Here is a 21,940-nt window from a genome sequence, read left to right as displayed (position 1 = left end):
ACCTTTTCAATTCCACCAAAACAAACAGCGATGGAACCAAATCCAGAACACCAAAATCACACACGATTTCTGGAGCAAACCGACACATCCTCCCCCTCCAATTGTTTGCCACAGACTGACGTGTGTGTGAGCAGCAATGTTCTTGAAGCGGTGAGCAACGGTAAAGCACACACAAGAAGAAGCGAGACGGCTATACGAGTAGCGAATTACGCCGCCGCACACACAGCGCGCGTCATAATTTTATGTGCGAAAATCTTAAAATTTAATTATTCATGACAAATTGTATCGACATTTTCATACTCTGACGAACTTTTACGAAAGATATGTAAAAACTTAATGTAGTGCAATTAAATTTAGTGCAATATCATTAGCAGAACATAAAATTTTGATATTTGTTTGTAAATTCAGATCCTAAGAGCTACTACTTTTTTGAACAATAAGTGTAGAAACACAAATTTTGTCTGAGTCCAGAACAGCAACAGGGAAGATGTCGTACCCTGAGTGTGGAGATGTGTGTGTGTATGTGGTGAACGTTGCCGCGACAAGCGTGCTTTAGGATACATCGCGTGTAGGAGGGGGTAAAATCGTTTGGCTCATTGAAAATACAGGCAAAGTTGGCGCGAAGAAACCCAACCGGCATTATCGCGCGATTTTTATGTGTATCTATCATTTTTCTCATTCTAACATTCAGAAAAATTTTCATTCTGTCTTGCTCTTCTGGGTGTTGGTCAGTTTTTGCTCGCAACTTGGCTGTGTCACACCAACCATCCTCATGTTTCATATGGTTCTTCTCTTTCCATCGTTAGAGAGAAACTCTTGCGTCTCGCTTTTCTGGGACTTGTCCAATTTCGCTTGCTACACCAAGCGTTCACGCAAGCGATCTTCTCTCGTCCGCTCTTTGTATCATCTTGCAGGTACTCCCCGATATACGCTATTAATGCGGACCGGAGGCAATAGCGTATCTCGAATATTAGCAAATGTCGAGTTTTCAGTCAAATTATAGCTAATTTTCGTATAATTTTGCTTGAAGTGGTAGGATTTACCACTTAATTAGTTATTTGATCTGATTCAACTGAAGATTACAATTGTACACCTTTTGAAATGGCTTTTAATATTCGATCAAAAGGGAATTTATTTAGAATTTGATATTCGATGTGTCAAATTAGTACAATTTGCTCAAAAAACTTTAAAATTTAGAAAAAAAGCTTATAGCGAAATCGCGTATATCGAGTATGGCGTATATCGGGGAATACCTGTATAGCCACCAGAGGAAGGCGCTGCTTCGCGTTCACATGAAAATGTGGTAGTGTGAAATCAAGTTTGCAAGCGGTAGGCTACGTCGATGCGTGCCCGTTTTTTTCTCTCGTGAAACCAGTACGGAAAAACTATTTGGTAAGTACAGCTTTTAATAAAGGATTGTATCAATCTGTATCAAACTGAATGGTATTAATAATTGGTGATATCAAATCAATTTCGTTTTCTATAGCAAATCGTAACACACGCACAAACGGAAGTGAGCACGGACCACGATAGAAATAATTAATTGGTTGGTAAGTATCATGCTTCGCGTTAAATGGAACAGCGGTTTTCAAAATAGATAATATTTCCCTCTTTCACCAGCAGTGCCAAAAACAAAAAGGACAGGAGAGGCAGGAACGATCATTCAACGCGTTAGCGCCGGACGAAGGAGAAGCGGCAGGAAGGCAGGAACGATCCCCCAACGTGCTCGCGCTCCAACGTGCTCGCGAAGGCAGGAACGCGCCTGGTAGAGGAGAGGCGGCAGGAAGGTAGGGACGATCATCCAGCACGCTAGCGCAGCACTTGGGAACAGCGCGGGGGAGGCAAGCAGGAATAATTTTTAACGCGTGCACACCATTCGACGAAGACAACGCTGGATGAAAGGAAGAACGAGGAGAGAAGGCAGGCAAGACGGGTACGTGTGTATTCCGCACCGGTTTTCGGCAGTGTGAATTGTGTGAGTATGTAAATTTGTATGTGCGAGTAAGAAGGTAAAATAAAGAGCGTAAGCATGTACGGAATCGACAAATGAGAGAAAGAGCTTTGTAGGGAGAATGAAGAGAATGAAAGAAATCCCTCTTGGCAGAAATCGCCTGTACACTCTGTCTCTCGCTACCCCCGTTCTACACTTGCGAGCAATCATGCGACACACTCGCACACTTCCATACGTCTCCACCCCTGAGCGCTCCCATCTTTGAGGTGTTAAGCAAAAATCGGCTCTGAGCTTGAGAGACACACTTGCACTCCACCAACCCCCCATGACCGATTGACCGATGTGTGAGATCCTCGCTCTCACTCCGCCATGCCTTACCAACCTACTTCATGCCGCAATGCTTCCACATTTGCGGTGTTGGTAAAATTTTCAATTTGATGAGAGAGCGAAAGAAACTATGGGCGAATTATAGTTCTATTTGTCAAAACAGAAATAAAACAGATAAGCATAATTTAATGATATTTAATACAACACACAATAATTTACAACTAGTTTAAGAGTAATAATGATTCTTTAAATGTGTGTTGTGTTTTATATCTTTTTTTCCTGGCAATTGAAAGTTGTACATAAAACTATTCTAAAAATTTGGACAAGTATTGAAGCTGTCCCATAGTGATAAAAGTTGTTTTCTTCATCTGCGGTTCGCCTCCCTCGTTTGACAGATATCAGTGTTGACAAAAATTGGCTTGGTTTGGTTCGGTGAAATTCTGGAGTGATTTATGCTGTTTAACTAATATTATTTCAATAAAGTACTGTTTAATTTGCTTGTGCTTACCGAGCATATAAGTGCAGTTAACCAATATTTATTTAATTGACTTATAGTGTCAGTGTGCGCAAGCGTAAAGGCGTTAAATTGATTTAAATTAGCAGGTAAGTTGTGTAAAGTGTGATGATTGCTGGTGTTTTTTTTTCTTTTTGAGTTTATAAACTGTATATTGTTATAGGATCCAGATATCCAGTTCGTAACGGCTCGAAGCAACGGGCAATTGTGGATCAGAAAGGAGGAAAGAAAGGGTGAGAGGGGACAATAGTGAGCGAAAGCACTCACAGCCGGTGAGTGCGTAGCTTAAATGGATAGCGGTAGCTTAAACGATCAAGCCTCTCGTGAGCGGGCACTCAGCGTGGCTTAAACTTTTGAATGCCAATAAGCTTTGTTTAAGCTACGAGTTTAAGCCTACATGTCGCGCGATTTCTGTCAGAAGGGATTGAGAAGGGATGTAGCATACATAAACCAAATGTATGATACACGCTGTCGCACGATTTCAAAAACCTTCTCTATAGTTCTGCTATCGAGAACGATTTGACCGCGCTATAGAGAACACTTTTTCTATACAAAAAAAACCGCTTGCAACGTGACAATGTTGGTTGGGAAACGCAACACTGCGGATTCCCTTCTGACAGAAATCGCGCGACATGTAGGCTTAAACTCGTTGCTTAAACAAAGCTTATTGGCATTCAAAAGTTTAAGCCACGCTGAGTGCCCGCTCACGAGAGGCTTGATCGTTTAAGCTACCGCTATCCATTTAAGCTACGCACTCACCGGCTGTGAGTGCTTTCGCTCACTATTCTCCCCTCTCACCCTTTCTTTCCTCCTTTCTGATCCACAATTGCCCGTTGCTTCGAGCCGTTACGAACTGGATATCTGGATCCTATAACAATATACAGTTTATAAACTCAAAAAGAAAAAAACACCAGCTATCATCACACTTTACACAACTTACCTGCTAATTTAAACCAATTTAACGCCTTTACGCTTGCGCACACTGACACTATATGTCAATTAAATAAATATTGGTTAACTGCACTTATATGCTCGGTAAGCACAAGCAAATTAAACTGTAATTTATTGAAATAATATTAGTTAAACAGCATAAATCACTCCAGAATTTCACCGAACCAAACCAAGCCAATTTTTGTCAACACTGATATCTGTCAAACAAGGGAGGCGAACCACAGATGAAGAAAACAACTTTTATCACTATGGGACAGCTTCAATACTTGTCCAAATTTTTAGAATAGTTTTGTGTACAACTTTCAATTGCGAGGAAAAAAATATTTAGAATACAACACACATTTATTGAATAATTATTACTCTTAAACTAATTGTAAATTATTGTGTGTTGTATTAACTATCATTAAATTATGCTTATCTGTTTTATTTCTGTTTTGCCAAATAGAACTATGATTCGCCCATAATTTCTTTCGCTCTCTCATCAAATTGAAAATTTTACCAACACCGCAAATGTGGAAGCATTGCGGCATGAAGTAGGTTGGTAAGGCATGGCGGAGTGAGAGCGAGGATCTCACACACAGATGTAACAATAACCCATCATTGCAATGACGGGAGCAATCGGTCATGGGGGGTTGGTGGAGTGCAAGTGTGTCTCTCAAGCTCAGAGCCGATTTTTGCTTAACACCTCAAAGATGGGAGCGCTCAGGGGTGGAGACGTATGGAAGTGTGCGAGTGTGTCGCATGATTGCTCGCAAGTGTAGAACGGGGGTAGCGAGAGACAGAGTGTACAGGCGATTTCTGCCAAGAGGGTTGTATGGAAAATGTTGCGCGTTCAATCCGATTGCCATGCGATTGTCCTGGGGGTTGTCATGCGTTTACCTGGTCACGACTCAACCAATATTGCGGAGTAGTAGATTTGAGGGAGTAGTAGATTTGTGGCAGTCCCATGGTACGTGGTCGTCAATTCGAACGACTCAATAACATGCCCGTCATGGGTTCAAGCCCGCGCACCGGCCCTCCGTAGCAAGGATTGACTATCCGGCTACGTGGTAATGAATTAAGTCTCGAAAGTCTATACAGGCCGGCATGTCCGCATAAGACGTTACGCCAAATAGAAGAAGATTTAAGGGAGTGTACATGTTCGACGTCCTGGCTATAGCAACCCGTTTTACAGGATATTCTGTACCACACTTATGATAACGACGGTGTATGTAGTATTCGAGGTGCTTAAGCACCAATAATGAGTATGGTTGGCTTTATTAATGATTGAATGAATTGGAATATCAACTATTTCACAATTAAGCTATTTTGCATAGTTTTCAAACATGTTTTTTTTAAATATTGCCTTGAATATCTTGATTTATAATGGAAAGGGGTATGAAATGAGACACTTTATCATCAGGTGGCTAATTTGCAACTTTAATTATTAAAAAAAATCATTATATCCAATACCATGTGTTTTCAAATCGGTTTGTGTAAACAAAAAATCTAAGTAACCATTGCCCTCATTACCCGAGGGGAGGCAGTGTGGCATGGAGCAAGTCCTTTCGCAGCAACGCGCGTTGCTAAGAGAGCTCTGCTCTCACGGCTATCTCTCTCTCTCTCTTGCTGAATGTTTACTCTCACGTCATTGTGGCGATTTTCGATTTTATATATAGTGAGATTATTCCCTCACCAGCACCCTCTCGCCCCCCGTCCCCCACCCCCCGTCCCACATGTTTCACCGTTCCCTTAATGTGGCGCTTGTTAAGCTCCTCTCCTGATTTACACCACTCATGGTACCGCCGTTTTCGTTTTAGCAATTCGAATTTTGACTCATCTGTCCAAATAGTTTTCCAAAACTCAAGTGGCTTATCCGCATGCGCTTGAGCAAATTTGAGCCTTAAAGCAAATTTGAGTTTTGCTTTGGTATCCTTACTGAAAAAGGTATTTTCTTGGCTAATTTGCTATTACGCCTCTGTTCTTTGATGCAGCGGCGTGTCGTTCCATCAGAAAAGTGTAACTGAAGCGAACTGAGGCCCTCGGCCTGGGCGATCAACCACTGAACCTAGCGTTCTATACTTTAAAAAATACAACTGCTGCGTTGCTGATTCGATAACTGCCATCAACAGCTCGATCTGATTTCCCATTCTGAATATCACGAACCACACATTTTCGGACATTCAAAGTAATTTGTTTTTTTTTTTTGTTGTTTTCCATTTAGTGCAACTAAACCTAATTGTCCAAGGTTAATGTACGAATCCAGTTAAATGGCAAATGCTAATGAATGCAACCGGTCCTTTGGCTGATCTCCTCATGTCAACACAATTGAAAATGTCAAAACAAAACTTTCAAAAACGATTAGTTTGATCGATTTGCTTAGTGGGCACTTTTTTTTCAAATTGATATTGTCCAATTAATAAAAAAACATCGGTGTTGGTAATCCTTTGATTTTTGCAGAAATTTTTATTGCACATTTAAGAGCAAAGAATAAAGATGGCTTTAAAAAGTTAAATAGAAAAGGAAGTAAGTAAGTAAGTAAAGTAAGAAATTCATTTTTAACTACAAAAATGAGACAAGTGTAAAAATGTAAAAAGTGGGAAATTTGCTTTGTTGGCACCTGTATATAATAGCCAAGGCATGTCCTGCCCCCCAGGAAACATAACTGGCTATTATATATGATAGCCATGGCACTCAAAGTGTTAACTTGCCGCATGTATATGCAAAGTCGAATGCTTGCATGATCTTTGACAACTATCACTATCAGCTGCTCGGTTCCGATACTTCCGATAATTTACTATCGACTCTTTCCAGCATGGGCAAAGGCAATCGTCGGAGTCTCTGAGCCACGGTTGTCATCTTTTATCAATCGGAATGTGAAAGCTGACTCCACGAATTGCGGGGAACGCGCTAAATATTTCAGCATGGTTTTTTTCATGCTGGCTGAGTAATCCGGCATATAATACTCCTAGTGGTTTTGCAGTGATTTTCCCAGAAGCAGTAGTGGACCATTTTTAATTACGTAAAATTTTGAAAATGTTCGAAGTTCGTTCAACCCATATGCGATAGCTATTTCTGGATCAAAACATCGTTATTATTTCCAAATAATCGGTTTAAGCAGACTCAAACGTTCTAACGTCTATGATGTTCGAATGGACCTCAGAATCAATTTCGATTTCGATTAGGATACCTACTTTTACCCAAATCAATACGTCTGAGTCGCCGAAACCATCTCCACTAGTGCGCATTTAACTCGCACATTTTCGTCATCTTGGATAGTGTGGATTTTCCTTGCAAACTTTGCTGGTTTATTATTTAGTTCGGAGACATCAAAATGCCCTCCGAACGGTATATTTTGCATTCTTTGATACGTGTTGCGAAAGCAACTTCGTCGGCTCCTCGACGATAGCGAATATGAAAGAATAACGACCGTTTTCACCAACGTACAATGTGCTTTATTAAACACCGGCTCGACCGAATGTAATTAGTAACTGTAGTTTAAAAAACGCGGTCTTTGTCGTTCGCTAGTTTTCAAAGAGGCCGATTATCCTGCGCACGGTCTATTTAAGCCCTTTCTTCCCGCGATTGCAGTTGCGCCATCGCGTTACGCAGCGAACGTTGCCCTTTTCCCGATATCCGAATTTCTAACATCGACTTTGAGAGCCGAGATGTTTACACCTATCTCCTGTCATTATCTGTTTGTTTTGGTTTGCGTGTGCCATAAAAGAGGCACGCGGTTTGTCGGCACAGTTACATGTAACAATACGTGTGTGTATTATACGGTCTACTTGAAGTTTCCCCAGCATACAACAACAAAATGGCCTCGTTTGCCACATTTTGCACAATTTTTGTTTGGTTTGGGTTTGGATGATTGTTGCCCATGGGTACAGTTACAGAATCGACACAACGTTTTTATGTGACGGTCGTGCTGATTATAGGGCTTTGTAAGGAGTCAAGTATTTTCTTTGCAGAAGTTCGACTCGCAAATTTGCCGGTACAATCTGAAGCACTTTGTCGATGATTGCAATCCCTGCACTCTCAGCACTTACCGCCCTGAGTAAGGCACGCCTTACAAATTTCTCTAGCGTTACCGACAGTGGGGGCCTTTCCGTTGTAAGTTCGTAGGCTGAAATTTCAGCCTGTCAGCTGTTTGCATTGTATAGCAGTTTTCGAGCAACTATCTAAGTGGGTATAATATACAGGTGGGATTATCCCAAGGTGAATGAATTTAAAAGGCTTATTTTTATCGCTTCTGCTTCTGGATGAAGATTTTAACAGTGTTTTGAGTATTCGTAAAGCCTCCAGAAAGCTTGTTTGAACAAAAGTTTTCACCCATCTTGTCAAAAAATGGTGTTCAAAATTGGTTATGAAAAAATGCTATGAGACCACCTGGACTACATACACTTTGATTCCACATTCCACCACCTGATCTTAATGGACCTTGGGATAAATGTAAACAAATCTGTGTTTTCGAGCAGGTACTCGACTCTAATTCTAGCTTTTAGGCTAATATTTTCTAGACTGAAAATCGCAGGCTAGTTTTTTGTGTGGTTTTGTATGGAGTGTTTACATTATTTCAGCCTCCAACTGTCAAACTTCATACAAAAAACTGACTAGAATCGTGAAGGGCCCCAGTATCGGTTTCATAGACCTAAACAAAAATCCCTCGTGTCTTTGTGGAGCAAAATATTTGTCCAATTTACGAAAGGCAACTTCGTATTGGTCTACGCCCTGGTCTAGGTCCGCTTTAACATCATCTGGAATGCTGAAAAATATTCTTTGCAGCTTGAGAGAACCACCAGTTAAAAGCTAATTTTTTTTCTCGGTTCCGTCCCAGCTTCGCCGTGCGCAGCCAAATTTCAAAACCCCGTTCTCACTTAGTCGATTTTGAGCGCCGCTCTTTTAGGGGAACGCCTGCTATAGACATTGGTTCTAAATTCCCAAAGAAATTGTTTGCTGCCATGGCTGATTCCCTGAAATGAAGCAGATTGTGTATACGATCAAGTATCCTATTAGTTCACACTCTTTCCCGTGTCATAACGAAGAGTATATTCAGGTCTATTTTTGCGTTCGGCATTCGAGAATATTCATTCGCACGTTCATTTTGTTCATTTTCGTATCGTTTTGCTAGCGACGTTCCGCTTCGAGTAACTCATCGGCAGATTCGAGTCGACGAAGTAAAAATCGGTACCGTATTGCTCGAACAGGAAGGTGCATTCGAGAGATTTTCTGCCGACAGCTCAAGCTGTCGGGAACGTACAAATTCAACCACACAAAGAATTTAAGCCACTGTCTACGTTTGTAATTGGGTTTAACATTAATTCATCAACACTCTCATCACTCATATTTACCCTATTTCCAATAAAATTATGGTAAAAAAATGATTTTAAAGAAGTGCTGAATCCGTTTGTTTACACTCAGTCCGACCGCCGGTTGCTTCGACCAACTGTCAAACACACAAATGCTAGAACAAAAATGTCGACGAAACTTTCATCGATTCGAATGGCGAAAACGATGTATTCGAGTAAAATAATAGGCCTGTTTTTGGAAGTAAAAGTTTTTCTGACCAAATCGACAACACACACGCAACGACACACATCGTCACATCGACACGCCGTCGATGGAAGTAATAATCTATCTAAAGAGAGGAAGAACAAGAGAGGAGTATAAAGAATTCGGAAGCGATTCAAAACACTGCGAAGTACAGTAGAGCGTCGATTAACCGGGCAGCTCGGGACCGGACGGTTGCCGGTTAATCGATTTGCACGGATAATGGTCCAAGAAATATCAAACGCATATAAAACATGTGAAATTCACTAGTTTTATTATCAATTCACATAGAATCAATCGATTAATCGTTAGTAGAATATTATTTTAATCAATAACTGTAGGTCTAACAACTGTTCATTAACAAAAATGAATTTCGAAAATACCCCTAGACACTACAGAGCTGCACAAGAAACTGGTTACCCAATTGATTATCGCTGCAAACTTTCGCCGTACGTATGAACAGCTGTCAGATTTATGTGCACGGTTAAGCCGCCCGCCGGTTAATCCGTCCCCGGATAATCGACGTTCTACTGTATTAAGAAAAATAGAATTTGGAAGTAGCTTTTACTTCCCGTGCTTCTTTGGTTGCTTAGAGTCAGAAAATTAGAAATCTAATGTTCTATCAATAGTAAAGATGGGTTTGACCTGTTCCAAAACAATATACCATGCGTTTTTAAATTCTGTTGGGTGAGTGATTTTGTTAATTTGTTCAAGTCTTTTTACAATAGAAATTGCGTAATTTGTCGCCAAGTGCCTTGATTGATGGCTTAACAACAAAAACGTAATATTCCTTAACTACATACATATGACTAAGACATGCACGATTTTGTTTGAGGTTGAAACTAAACCATGAATTGTTTCTTTTAAGAATTCATAAATATTTGTTATGCTCAATCGTCGAAAAGGATATAACATAATTTTCAATTATTTTTAACCAGTTTACTTAAATTGTGCGCAATTGAAAGCTCAATTTTCTTGAAATAACCATGTTTGATTTTTCTTCTACGACGACTACAGTTTTTGCATTTTTTTAAATCTTTTTTATGCATACATGCAAAGAGAGAAGGTAGGAAAAAAACCGAGAAGGTTTTATGATGATACATGATTTGATTGCCATAGAGGTTTTATTATGATGCATGATCTGATTACCATACAGAAACCTGGGAAGTTGAAAATCTCTTCATATTTCAGGAGTCCGATATTGACTGATACAGGATTTACCAGTCCAATAAACAACTGTACAAATGTTTATAACAGTCGTCTCCTTGAATAGGCACCACTGTCTACCACTTGTACACAAGTCAGATGGTGTAAGCTACTCTGACCAAATGAATATCACAATAGTTATTTTCAATCGCACAGCTGTCAGAATCGGAATCTAGGCTATATCATTATTATGTACATGTACATGTACCCCTATCTTTCTATATTGCGTAGTTTATAATACGCAGGTTAATTCTTCGAATGAAGCTTTAACACTGCAGGACCATTAATTAAAGCAATTTGAGCACTCGATCGTGGGCGGTAAACAAAAATTGCAAATTCGTATAAATATTGCCTAATGTTTACGCTTGCAAATCAAACCAAAACCAAACTGCTACCTTAAAACCACGGTAGTCATTCAACAGTTAAAAATACTTAAAGTATTACATCGAAAGAACGTGATTATCTTCGGAAATAGAAAGGTAAGTTAGTATTGAATGCGGGAATCGTGATTATCCTTTAGTAACGATTAGAATATGTGTTTTAGGCATGTTAGAACAAGCGATAGTTTCGTGTAGTAATAACGAAGAAGAGCAGCCAACAACTTCCAAACGTAGAGCTACATCGCTGGAAGACCGAAAAAGAGTTGTTGCTGCTTATGAACGGGGCCAAACGGTGCCAAACATATGCGAGATGTTTGGTTTGAACCGTTTTACGGTGTACAGCATCTTGCGTAAAGTGAGATAGACCGGTGTAGTGGAAGCTAGAAAACGTAGTGGGACTAAACCCAAGAAGCTGTCGAAAGATGTAATTGACAGCATTAAACGTTGGATTGACCAGCATTGCACGATTACTTACTTATCCGGCGCTACAACCGCTTTGCGGTCTTGGCCTGCCTCAGGAGTGTCCGAAACCGCTCACGATCTCGCGCCTTCGTCTGCCAGTCCGTTATCCCGGCCTTAATGGCGGACGCCTCCACGCCATCTTGCCACCTCAATTTGGACCTACCACGCCTCCTCTGTCCTTGTGGACGGCCTAAAAAGACTTTACGGGCTGGGTCGTCCGTTTCCATGCGTACAACATGGCCAGCCCACCGGAGCCTGGCGAGCTTAATACGCTGTACGACAGTGAGATCGCCGTATATCTCGTATAGCTCGTCATTATAGCGGCTCCTCCATTGTCCTTCCACACATACGGGGCCAAGTATCCTTCTGAGCATCTTCCTCTCGAACGCGGCCAAGAGGGCTTCGTCAGATTTGGACAGTGTCCATGTCTCAGAGGCGTATGTGAGTACTGGTACTATATAGGTACCATATAGTCCCAGCTTTCGTCCGTCGCGACAGGTTCTTTGAGGTGAACTGCTTTTTCAGGCTGTAGAATGACCGGTTGGCAGCCAGCATCCTTGCGCGCAACTCAACTTCCATACTGTTGTCGTTGCTGACCTTTGACCCAAGATAGGTGAATTCTGGGACGACTTCAAAAGTGCGTTCACCTATCTGTACATCACGCCTACGTAGATTCGGATTATTTATTGGTAGTTTATTGGCATTGCACGATTACACTACGGAAAATGCAGCAAAAATTGGAGCAGGAACATAACATACAGGCCAGCATAACCACCATATCACGAGCGATAGAAGGATTTCATTATTCTTTCAAATGTGTGAATAGACACCCAGAAAGAAGAAACGCACCTTCTAACATTGAAGAAAGGCGAAAATATGCCGTGGAGTTTATGTCGCTTCCTCGTGAATATAGCGAAAGAAATATCATCTACATAGATGAAGTAGGCATGAACGTAAGCATGCGTGCAACAATGGGGCAATCGGCAGTCGGCAAACCTGCAGTGGTAGTAGTACCACAGCTTCGGAGCCGCAATATTTCCATCGTTTGTGCTATGACTAGGCATGGTATTGTGCATTATGTAGCCAAAACAACTGCGATTGAGCGGGGTTCCTTTAAGGATTTTATTTTACAACTGAAAGGCAAATTGGAAGAAGTTGGAATTTTTGAACCGGTATTGGTAATGGATAATGTGGCATTTCATAAAGTCAAGGAATGCATTACCCAACACATTAACGCTAGATTGCTGTATCTTCCGCATTACTCTCCATTTCTCAACCCAATTGAGAATATGTTTAGTAAGTGGAAGAACATTGTGCGACGTGCTAATCCGGAAAACGAGAATGATCTGATGACAGCCATTGAAAATGGTGCTTCTCTAATAACATTCCAAGATTGCGAGGGTTACGTCCGCAACATGTGGGAATATATCAATAGATGTTTAAGTGGAGAACAAATATAAGATTAATTTTAGATTTGTTATGCACATGCTTTTTATGTAACCTCCTACACACCAATATGATTGGGTTATCTGTGAACTACGAAACAATCTGTGAAACTTTTATGTTAACAATTATTATGAATTACCAATGCTACACTATGATTATGTTCCTATTCGTATTTTGTTATTCTAATTGCGTTACCATTATGTCACCATGAATTTATTTTGAATAAAAAGATGCACAGCATTGCATTAAAAAACATGTACCTTAAGTTCATTGACTAGTACACCTCTGCAGCCCTTTCGGTGAAGCAAGTAGCCTAATGAGAAAAGGCAAAGGCAAAGCGCCAGATGACGGCATGGGGCTGGTCATTCAGCAGAAAACCGATCGACTGCATGGTGTTTGTGTGTTACTGGTGCACATCAGGATCTTCCAGCACGAACCTACAACGAAAGACGCTTGGGTGAATAACCCGGCAAACAGGTACTTCGTAATCGTTGCATTGAGTCTCAATTAATTCTAATTCTAGATGCTTCGCGGAGAAGTGTGCATTTAGCTGGCGTGCTGGAATGCTGGTTGTTGATCGGGGTTCACCATTTCACGCGTGTATAGTTATGCGCGTCATGTTCACGCTCATGTGCTCATGTGAAAATCTATTGTTTCCCACCGGGCCGGAGAAGCTTCAGGCAAACCACTTTGTGTGTGTGTGTGTGAGTTACAAGCGACCCCTCTCAACAATCTCAGAGAGAATCTGTATGGAAACCGTTCGCCTTGTTCTCGCCTTGATCTGGCCTTGATGGTATGGCTGTCACTCAGAGAACAAGGCGAAATGAGCAACGATCCGTGACGTCACGCGCATTGCTTTACAGCGGCTCTGCGGTACGTTTCGGTCTGCTTCAATCCCCAAATCCCTGCATTATAAACCTATAAACCTATAAATCTGCACAAATCACACCCTAAAATGGAACAATGATCGTAATTACACATAAACATACCTTACCTAGCGGCGGCGTCGTGCGTGAAGGTTACAAATTTCATTCGGCTTTATTCCATGCTCCAAGCATTGTTTTTTCGCTTCCACTACAACTAAATCATGGTTCCGTGGTTGATTTTATGTTTATTCTACAAAACAAAACGTTTTTAATGATTCTTCTTCTTCTTCTTTGGCTCAACAACCGATGTCGGTAAAGGCCTGCCTGTACCCACTTGTGGGCTTTGGCTTTCAGTGACTAATTGATTCCCCCCCATAGCAGGATAGTCAGTCCTACGTATGGCGGCGCGGTCTATTTGGGGATTGAACCCATGACGGGCATGTTGTTAAGTCGTACGAGTTGACGACTGTACTACGAGACCGGCAATCATGATAAATATCATAAAATTTGCATAAAATACTTACAAAATCACCGCACACGCAAACACTTGCTGTTTACATTTTGGCTTCGCTCTCATTTGACATGTCAAAAATTTGCAAGCCCCAAAGCGAGGATCAAAAAGGAAGATGGGAGGGGAGAGAAGGTGATGAGATCGAAGCGGTACGAAATGGCCGTTGCAAAAACCGCATGCTCAGAACGCTAAGTCCCAGAAGAGGGAGATCGAGCTACGAATGTGACAGAGAGGGCATGAGAAAATGAGAGAATTTGAGTACCATTGTCGGGAGGGACGCTACTCGATCGGAAAGCCATTAGTGGGTATGGGAAAACTAGCGTGCCACCGAGAGAAGAGAGAAATTTCCATCACACCTTCTACGGGGCTTAATCAATGCAACGATTACGAAGTACCTGTTTGCCGGGTTATTCACCTAAGCGTCTTTCGTTGTAGGTTCGTGCTGGAAGATCCTGATGTGCACCAGTAACACACAAACACCATGCAGTCGATCGGTTTTCTGCTGAATGACCAGCCCCATGCCGTCATCTGGCGCTTTGCCTTTGCCTTTTCTCATTAGGCTACTTGCTTCACCGAAAGGGCTGCAGAGGTGTACTAGTCAATGAACTTAAGGTACATGTTTTTTTAATGCAATGCTGTGCATCTTTTTATTCAAAATAAATTCATGGTAACATAATGGTAACGCAATTAGAATAACAAAATACGAATAGGAACATAATAATAGTGTAGCATTGGTAATTCATAATAATTGTTAACGTAAAAGTTTCACAGATTGTTTCGTAGTTCACAGATAACCCAATCATATTGGTGTGTAGGAGGTTACATAAAAAGCATGTGCATAACAAATCTAAAATTGTTATGGTGAATATTTTGCCTTAGTGAGCCAACCTGTATGTATCACGGCTCTCACTGATGAGTGCACGCATCTCGTGAGATGCCGTTAGGTTCGGGCTTATGACGTGATCCCCGAAGGATCACTCTCTCTCCGGCGCGCCTCCACATAGGATAGTGAAGAAACGTTTTTATATGTGATAACTTATTCGCGTGCATTCGTCCACCTCTTATTTTAAATGCATGACGACAGACCTTAACAGTGGCGACGAGAATTTGTTTTAAAAGTTTAGTGTCTGTAAAGTAAAAGTCTGTGTTTTAACGTGTAAGAGTGTTAAAAAAAAAACTCCAATATCACGTCGAAGCGGCGCAGGATGAACAGCGGAGATGGAGCAATGGAAGTCCCGATGGATGAAGACCAGCGACGATCATCGTTAGGCCGTATCGAATACCGTGCAATGACGGCCCAACAAATCGGTGAGGTTCCTTCCGTGTAGGATCCGCCGGCCCATGTTCAACCTGGATCGCGCGGCTACGTGAGTCAGCAAGGGCAGTTAACACCGAGGCCAGTGCAGCTAGGACCATCGCCATCGCAACCAGCGCCATCGCAGTCAGCACCATTGCCATCCGTACAAAATGGCCAGATGGGTCAACAACCTCTGGATAACGCCGTCCTGCACCAAACCTTGCACTTGCTGCAACAGCAATTGAAGCAACAGCAACAGTTAATTTCGCAAATGTTGCAACAGCAGCAATCCGCGCCGCCAGCCCAGCTACAACCCGCACAGCAGTACCAGCCCGCCGGTCCTAGTAACCCAAAACTTATACTCGATGCTTTGGCCAATAGCATAGCAGAGTTCCGGTATGAAGCTGAATCTGGTGTTACGTTCGAAGCTTGGTTCACACGCTACGAGGACCTGTTTGCCAAAGACGCTTCGCGGCTAGGCGATGAGGCTAAGGTAAGGCTTTTAGTGCGTAAGTTGGGAACACCAGAACACGCCCGTTATATAAGCTATATTTTACCCCGCTCACCACGTGATTTATCGTTTGAGGAAACCGTCGATAAGCTGACAGCACTTTTTGGGTGTAGAGAATCTCTCCTTAGTAAGCGCTACAGATGCCTCCAGATTTGTAAAAAGCGCACGGAAGATTTGATCGCGTTCCCCTGTCGGGTAAACCGAGCATGCGTCGAGTTCCAGTTTGCGAGCATGAACGAAGAGACCTTCAAGTGCCTAATGCTGGTGTGTGGGCTCAATGATGAGGCTGACAATGACCTGCGAACTAGACTCCTTGCGCGCATAGAGGAGCGGAACGACGTTACGCTTGAACAATTATCCGCAAAGTGTCAGCGTATTACAAGTGTGAAAGGAGACAGCGCTATGATTGCCGGAGAGACGAGTGAACGTGTTTTCGCAGTACACAGCGGAGAGAAGAGATCGCACGAGAAAGCAGCACAGCAAACTAATTACAAGCGGTTCACGCCGTACCGTACCAAACGACCGTTCCGTGCAAAGTATGCTGTGTGTTCATCAACAAGCAAGCCAGCGAAGCCCTGTTGGTTGTGTGGTGACATGCACTGAGTGCGTGAGTGCACTTACCGTTCGCACAAGTGTCTCGACTGTGCAAGATATGGTCATCGTGAGGGGCACTGCAACACAGCGAGCAGGAAGAAGCGGTTCAATGTTCGGCAACGGAATATCAACACTCGTGTAGTAACGGTCAACGTCCGAAGCATACGACAGCGCCGCAGATTCGTGTCCATCGCTTTCAACGGAACAGCTGTTCGATTGCAGCTAGACACAGCTTCGGATATCAGTGTCATCGACCGCCGTACGTGGAGAAAAATTGGCAGCCCGCCGTTAACACCGTCATCCGTCACAGCTAAAACTGCATCGGGAGCTACACTGGTATTGGATGGTGAATTCAGCTGTGCTGTTAGTGTTGGTAGCCAGACGAGGCAGGCGACACTCAGCGTATGCGGAGCAGCAAATCTTCTACTACTGGGAGCCGATTTGATTGATGTTTTCTCCCTCTGGTCGGTGGCGATGGATGCGTTCTGCAATCACGTTGCAGTAGCAGGACAGCAATCGTTCCAGCAGCTTTTTCCCAAGGTGTTTACGGGAACAGGACTCTGCACAAAGGCGAGTATAAAATTTACCTTGCGAGCTAATGTTCGTCCTGTTTTTAGACCTAGCCGCCCAGTAGCTTACGCGATGGAGGAAACCGTGAGTCGTGAGCTCGACCGTCTTGAGGAGTTGAATGTCATCACTCCTGTAACTACTGCAGAATGGGCAGCTCCAGTGGTCGTCTTGCGCAAAGCCAACGGACTTGTTCGTATTTGCGGCGACTATTCGACGGGACTTAATGCTGCGTTATTCCCCCACGACTACCCGTTACCTGTACCAGAGGACATTTTTGCAAGGCTGGCAAATTGCTAGGTCTTAAGCAAAATAGACCTGTCAGATGCATTTTTGCAAGTGGAAATTGATCCAGAATACCGTCATTTCTTGACCATAAATACGCATCGGGGGCTCTTACGGTAGGTTTGTACCCAACATGAGAAATTTGCGCTATCCATTGGACGATTTGTTAAAGGCCAGAGTCGAATTTCGCTGGACGTCGGAATGCAGAAAAGCTTTTGAGAGCTTCAAGACGATGTTGGCTTCCGATTTACTACTAACCCATTACGATCCTAAACAAGCAATCATCGTATCTGCCGACGCATCATCAGTTGGCCTCGGGGCGACAATAAGCCATAAGTATCCTGACGGATCTATTCGGGTGGTCCAGCATGCCTCGTGCACACTCAAAGCGGCAGAAAAAGCATACAGCCAGATTGATCGCGAGGGCTTGGCTATAATTTTTGCGATAAAAAAATTTCATAAGATGATATTCGGCAGAAAGTTTTTATTACAAACAGATCATCGGCCGCTTTTGCGAATATTTGGGTCGAAAAAAGGGATCCCCAATTTTACAGCCAATCGGTTGCAACGTTTCGCTCTTACCCTACTGGCATATGATTTTGAAATAGAATACGTTCGCACCGATCAGTTTGGCAACGCTGACCTTCTTTCCCGCCTGATACACACACATGCCAAGCCAGACGAAGATTCAGTGATAGCATGTGTTACATTAGAGGCGGAAGTTAAATCATTGGTAACTAGCGCTATTCAGTATGTTCCAGTTAATTTTATCGACATAAGTAGAGAAACCAAAGCCGACAGATTATTATCCAAAGTCCTTCAATACGTTCAACATGGATGGCCAAATAATGCAGCTTATGAAGGAGAACTGTCGCGCTTCCATGACAGAAAAGATTCGCTTACAGCAATCGACGAGTGTCTCCTATTTAGAGAGAGGGTGGTAATCCCCAAAGTATTGCAACGCACCTGCTTGAAACAGGTTCATCTCGGGCACCCAGGAATAAATAGGATGAAAGCCATGGCCAGAAGTTATTTTTATTGGCCATCAATGGACCATGACATTGTCGATTGGGTGAGCTCGTGTCATTCATGCCAGATAGCAGCTAAGTCTCCAACTCACATCAAGTCGACCAGCTGACCAGAAGCACCAGGTCCGTGGTACCGCATTCATGTCGACTACGCGGGACCACTCAACGGGGAATGGTACCTGGTGATTGTCGATTCGTTCTCGAAGTGGCCAGAAGTGATTCCAACGATCAGTACAACAACAACGGCAACGATAAGTATACTGCGAGTTAACCATCCTATGTGTATGTGACACACCACTATATTTACCAATAGCTATAGCCAATCACCATATTCATATAAGATAAGCCGTACACTCATACATACAAGATAAGGTTAGGATTAGAGTTGATAGGAATCAAACTAGGAGAAATAAAGACAGTTAGAATCTGGAACTCAAAGCGTTCGCATCATTTAATCCGAAAATATATTAACTGGCGCCCGAATAGGTTGTATGTGTGTGAGGGAAGAGTATAAGTGCATATAAAGTATAAAAAAATCCTACACGTGAAGCTAAACACTTCCATCGAGTGGTTGAAGGAGCCACTAATTATTTGCACCAAGCGAGAACTGGGACACTGTGGATTTTGCCCGATTGATTGCTGAGGCCCCTAGTACCCGAACGGAAAAAAGGATCATCCTCTGCAAGCTGCCCAGCTTTCCCCCGAAGACATCATACTGTGACAATTTTTTTTGGTAAGTAGGAAGTAAAAATGACTACGGAGACAGATGTGCCGAACATTTATGAGCTTGGAAAAGTTCCCGATTTTGTAAAAGATCTTCGAGAATTCGATGGTCGACATACAGAGCTAATGAACTGGATAGCAGATGTGGAAGAAATTTTAACTCTGTGTGTGAGTTGCAAAATATCGCAGCTGCTAGGTACTTTAGTTCAAAGAACAATAAGAAGAAAAATTGTTGGTGAGGCAGCTGAAGTATTAAATACGAATAATATTTCCACAGATTGGAAAGAAATTAAAGAAGTACTTCTCTTACATTACGGTGATAAAAGAGATTTGTTCACGTTAGATTTCGAATTATCTACCATGCGGAAAAGTAACGGTGAAAGTTTAACCGCTTACTATGGGAGAGTAAAAGAGACGTTAGCACTTATAATTGCACATGTACAAACTAATGAAAAGTATCGAGAACATGCACCAATACATACGCAATTTTTCAACGAAAAAGCACTGCATTCGTTTATACGGGGATTAGATAAGCCATTGTCTTTCATCCTAAAAACATCTGCTCCAGCAAATTTAAGCAAAGCTTATCAGTTGTGTCAGGAATATTACAGCACAGATTTACGTTTCGCTAGAATGTTTGAACCACGCGGCCAAGCCGATTTCAACCAAAAACCGGTTCCGAAGCCTCGTGGTAGTTTCAATCCAATGCCCTATCCAAGAGCTAGCACAAGCTTCGTGCCATCCACAGCATCCCACAGCGTACCGAATACAACACACACGATAAAAAGTAATCGTTATCAGACACCAACACCGATGGAAGTGGATGGTAGTGTCAGATACGATAACGGTTCACACTCTAGACGCTTCACACAACAAACATATCCCAGAGTACCATCTACACAAGTGAAGGATTTTAAGCGTCAGGCGAATACTGTACATGACGACACGGACAGAAAAATAAATAATACAGGCTTAGAAAGTGATTACCAACACCAACAAAGTGAATACGAAGCGGGTCATGATCACAATTTGGACGGCTCTTTATATCAGAACCATTTTTTAGAGTGGGATCCCAAATGGTAAAACCTATTTTACCATTTGTTAAATTAAAAACTAATATTGGAGAATTTCCTTTCCTAATTGATACAGGAGCCAATGTAAGCCTTATAGATCCAAAATTGGCGAATTCTTGTAAAATAGGAAAACCATATGATTTATGTGACAGAAATATTGCAAGTGCTAGTGGGAAATTTATTACATCATCAGCGATAGATATTAACTTTTTTAGTCCGAAAATTGATCAAATTTGCACGTTTCTTTTGCATTCTTTTCATTCTTTCTTTTTTGGAATAATTGGTACAGATATTCTTAAATGTTTACATGCTGTAATAGATTTAGAAACAGACAATTTAATACTAAAAAAAAAATTCTCAGGTCTTACATATTCCACTTTTTTCTTACTCATCTTCTAAAACTACATTAAATCCAATATTTAGATTAGAACATTTAAATTGTAACGAACAAGCAAAGCTTAAAAAGATACTGGATGCAAACAATTCAGTATTCCACGAGCCGAAACTACAACTAACATGCTCAACAAGAGTAGAATGTGCTATCAATACTAACGATGATATACCAATACATCAAAAAGTATATCCATACCCAGCGGCCTATACACAAGAGGTCAATAATCAAATCAAAACCCTTTTAGATAACGGTATTATAAGACCGTCTCACTCCGCGTGGACAGCTCCTGTGTGGATAGTCCCGAAAAAAATAGATGCATCGGGAGAAAAAAAATTTCGTATGGTTGTTGACTACCGAAAGCTTAACCAGAAAACAATTGCCGATCGATATCCGATGCCAGAAATAAATTACGTAATTGATCAGCTTAAGGGGCATCAATACTTCACCACATTGGACCTGGCATCAGGATTTTACCAAATTCGCATGAGACCATGTGATATTGAAAAAACTGCATTTTCAATTAATAATGGTAAGTACGAGTTCTTACGAATGCCTTTTGGGCTGAAAAATGGCCCAGCAATTTTTCAGAGAGTGATCGATGATGTACTTCGTAGTGAAATTGGCAAAACATGCTATGTGTATATGGACGATGTAATTGTATTTGGTAAAAGTTTTGAAGAACATTTAAACAATTTAAACAATATTTTACAATTATTAAGCAACGCTAATTTAAAAGTACAGATCGATAAATCAGAATTTCTACACGATAAAATCGAATTTTTAGGTTATATTATAACTTCGGAAGGCATTAAACCGAATTATAAAAAAATAGAAGCAATAAGCAGATACCCAGAACCTTCCAACATAAAAGAATTGCGTGGGTTTTTAGGAATGATGGGATATTATAGGAGATTTATCAAAGATTTTGCTAGAATAGCTAAACCGCTAACAAATTTATTGAGAGGTGACGAAAATAAGGCTTCAAAAAAGAAAATAGATTTATCTATTGCTGAAAAATCATGTTTTCAAAAACTCAAAAGCATTATATCGTCAGAAGATATTCTTATCTATCCGGATTACAGTAAACCTTTCTTACTTACAACTGACGCTTCTGACATAGCAATAGGTGCCGTATTATCACAAGGTCAGATTGGCAAAGATAGACCAATTCATTTTGCCTCCAGATCATTGTCAAAGACAGAGGAAAAATATTCTGTTCCCGAAAAGGAAATGTTGGCAATATTTTGGGCTCTCAAAATATTCCGTAACTATCTGTATGGTACTAAGTTTACAGTTTTGACAGATCACCAACCATTAACATTTGC

The 21,940-nt window shown here is 41.6% G+C and overlaps 1 protein-coding gene and 1 long non-coding RNA gene across 2 annotated transcripts in view; one reads left to right on the top strand and one right to left on the bottom strand.

Annotated features, from left to right (window-relative positions):
* LOC133392901 (uncharacterized) overlaps positions 1–21,940 on the bottom strand; it is a 590,816-nt gene that overhangs the window by 178,379 nt on the left and 390,497 nt on the right. The gene's annotated exons all lie outside the window — the stretch shown is intronic.
* On the top strand, positions 218–2,047 carry LOC133393713 (uncharacterized). Its single transcript, XR_009766342.1, has 3 exons — positions 218–1,392; positions 1,487–1,550; positions 1,624–2,047. It is a non-coding gene; the product is annotated as an uncharacterized LOC133393713 (long non-coding RNA).

The sequence above is a fragment of the Anopheles gambiae genome, chromosome 3, assembly GCF_943734735.2.
Source record: "Anopheles gambiae chromosome 3, idAnoGambNW_F1_1, whole genome shotgun sequence".
Classification (NCBI taxonomy): Eukaryota; Metazoa; Arthropoda; class Insecta; order Diptera; family Culicidae; genus Anopheles; species Anopheles gambiae.
This window is presented reverse-complemented; position numbering and strand designations above follow the sequence as displayed.